The sequence below is a fragment of the Petaurus breviceps genome, unplaced genomic scaffold (assembly GCF_028583685.1).
Source record: "Petaurus breviceps papuanus isolate PSGF00001 unplaced genomic scaffold, PetGlider_PUasm1.0 90847, whole genome shotgun sequence".
Classification (NCBI taxonomy): Eukaryota; Metazoa; Chordata; class Mammalia; order Diprotodontia; family Petauridae; genus Petaurus; species Petaurus breviceps.
In genome coordinates this window covers 25,316,385-25,319,520 of record NW_027187360.1, presented here as the reverse complement: position 1 = coordinate 25,319,520, position 3,136 = coordinate 25,316,385, and the positions used below count along the sequence as shown (strand labels likewise).

Here is a 3,136-nt window from a genome sequence, read left to right as displayed (position 1 = left end):
AGCAGGCGGTCTTCATATTTACCTGGAGAGGCTTATACGAACTGATGCTGAGTGAGAAGAGTAGAACCAGGAGGAATTTGTACACAATTACAGACACAACGTATGTGTGATGACCAACTTTGATAGACTGGACTCTTCTAAACAATGCAGGGATATAAGTCAATCCCAAAAGACGCATGATGGAGAGAAAAACGTGCATCCAGAGAAAGAACTAGAAAGAACTAAATTTATATCCAGGTGGAAGCAAAATACCTGATCTTTTTCGTTCTCTTATTTGATTTTATGTCCTCTTTACCATTTTTCATTCCAGCTGGTATAATCCATCCTTATAACCTGACCATTGTATAATGTGAAAGTATTTACAGATCCTATACTTGATTATAAGACGCCACGGGGGGGGAGGGGAAGGAGGGGGACAAAATGTGAAATTCAAGGAATTGTGGAATTGAATCCTGTAAACTAAAAGGAAACAAACAAATTAATAAATTAAAAATTGAATTAAAAAAAAAAAAGAAATGTATAGGAATCCCCTTTCCCCCAAGATAGCGCCAAAGGCGAAGAAGGAAGCTGTTGTCCCCCCCAAGACAGAAGCCAAGTCCAAGGCCTTGAAGGCCAAGAAGGCGGTGCTGAAGGATGTCCATACCCACAAAAAGAAGATCCGAATATCCCCCACCTTCCTGTGACCCAAGACACTGAGGCTTCAAAGACAGCCCAAATACCCTTGGAAGAGTGCCCCTCACAGAAACAAGCTCGATCACTATGCCATCATTAAGTTTCCCTTGACCACCGAGTCTGCTATGAAGAAGATTGAGGACAACAACACCCTACTCTTCATTGTGGACGTCAAGGCCAACAAGCCTCAGATCAAGCAGGCCGTAAAGAAGCTGTATGACATCAATGTGGCCAAGGTCAACACACTGATCCGGCCAGATGGAGAGAAGAAGGCCTATGTCTGTCTTGCTCCAGACTATGATGCTTTAGATGTTGCCAACAAAATTGGAATCATCTAACTTGCTGTGTCCCATTCCACCTACAATAAAAAGTTTTCCAGAATAAAAAAAATGTATAGGAATGCCGAGGATTTATGTGGGTTTATTTTATATCCTGCAACTCTGCTAACTTTATTATATCAAGTAGTTTTTTTACTTGATTCTCTAGGTATATCATCTATCTGCAAAGAGTGATAGCTTAGTCTCTTTGTTGCCAAACCTTATTCCTTCAATTTCTTTTTCTTCTCTTATTGCTACAGTTAACATTTCTAGTACCAAATTGTATTCAATTCATCACTAGGGGTGATGGTGGACATCCTTGTTTAACCCCCAAATTTATTGGAAATGCTTCTAGCTTATTCCCATTGCATATAATACTTGCTGATGATTTTAGATAGATGCTACTTATTATTTTAAGGAAGACTCCATTTATTCCTACACTTTCTAGTGTTATTAATAGGAATGGGTATTGTATTTTGTCAAAGGATTTTTATGCATCTTATGAGATAATCACATGGTTTTGTTGTTGATATGATCAATTATACTAATAGTTTTCCTAATATTGAACCATCCTTGCATTCCTGGAATAAATCCTACCTGATCAAAGTTATTTTCTCTTGTAGTCTTTTTGCTAATATTTTATTTAAAATTTTTGCATCTATATTCATGAGGGAAATTGGTCTATAATTTCCTTTCTCTGTTTTGGCTCTTCCCAATTTAGGTAGCAGTATTATATGTGTGTCATAAAAAGAAGGGGCATTCTCTTTACCTATGGAGATGGCAACTCATTTCCCTTCCACTGGCTCTGAACATTGTGGCTTCTCCTCTAGCCTTCATCTCCAATACTTCTCCACCATAAGTGTGGACTATAACCAGTGAGATCTAAATCATGCTGACTCAAGAATATCACTGTACCGCCTTCTCTCCATCTCCACTTTATAGGTTGTCTTCCCCTACTAAAATATAAGCCCCCTGAAGTCAGGGACTGCCTTGCTCGCTTGTATTTGTACAACTATAACAGCACAGTGCTTGGCACATAGTAAGAACTTAATAAATACTTTATCTGTCTATTCATGTCTTCCCATCCTGCACAATCTTCTCCGTGTCTTCTTAGAAATACTCCATAGAGGATTCACCTAATGAATAGAAACCTTCCTCTGGGCTTTTCAATATTTTCTCAATAACTAATGTAAGCCCACGAGCTTATTTATTAAACCAAGCTCTTGCCACATGACCAGCTTGCCTCCTTTTCTTATCACATACAGATGTCCTTGATGACATCTTTCATGCCATTTCTTATTAATAAGTCACTGTTGGTAATACACTTTGACCTATTTGCACTCCTCAGCTCACCCGCAGTTGTGGTCCTTTGGACACTGTAGATCCATATGGTGCTCCCCATCCATCTAACATCACTAGGAGAATATTAGTGCTCCTTAAAAAGTACTTTGGAGTCAGCAAGCAGTCCAAGGTCACTGATAGCTATATAATCTAATCCATTCTTTTCCTCCAACTCAGTTCAAAGTTCAGTTGTTCTGTCATTTTTGAGTTGTCTGATTCTCTGTGACCCCTTTTTGTTAGCAGAGATACTATTTGTTATTTCCTCCTCCAGCTCAGATGAGTAAACGAAGGCAAACACAGGGTTAAGTCACTTACCTAGGTCATACTGCTAGTAAGTGTCTGAGGCTGGATTTGAACTCAGGAATGACTCTAGGATCAGTGCTCTAGCCACTGCACTATTGAGCTGCCTCCGTTCTAGGATCAACTCATTAACCATCTTCAATACCTGTCCCACATATTATACTAATGGACTAACTCTGGATTATCCATCCAACTGTGGGTCATATTCTGGGCAATAGGCATTCCTTTTCTACTTGGTTCTTGCTGTGTAGATGACAATAATAAAAATAATAATAGTTAACATTTCTATAGCACTTTAAGGTTTGCAAAGCACTTTTACAAATATTATCTCATCTGATCCTCACAATAACCTTGGGAGGTAGGTGCTATTATGGTCTTCCACTTTGCAGTTGTGGACATCAAGACAGAAGGAGATTAAGTGATTTACCCAGGATCACACAGCTAGAAGTATGTCAAGCTGGACTTGAATTTAGGTCTTCATGACTCCAGGTCAGTGCATTATGGCG

The 3,136-nt window shown here is 39.1% G+C and overlaps 1 pseudogene; it reads left to right on the top strand.

Moving 5' to 3' along the window:
• The first annotated feature begins 515 nt into the window (after positions 1-515).
• LOC138149362 (large ribosomal subunit protein uL23-like) lies at positions 516-2,308 on the top strand (annotated as a pseudogene).
• The last annotated feature ends 828 nt before the right edge of the window (positions 2,309-3,136 follow it).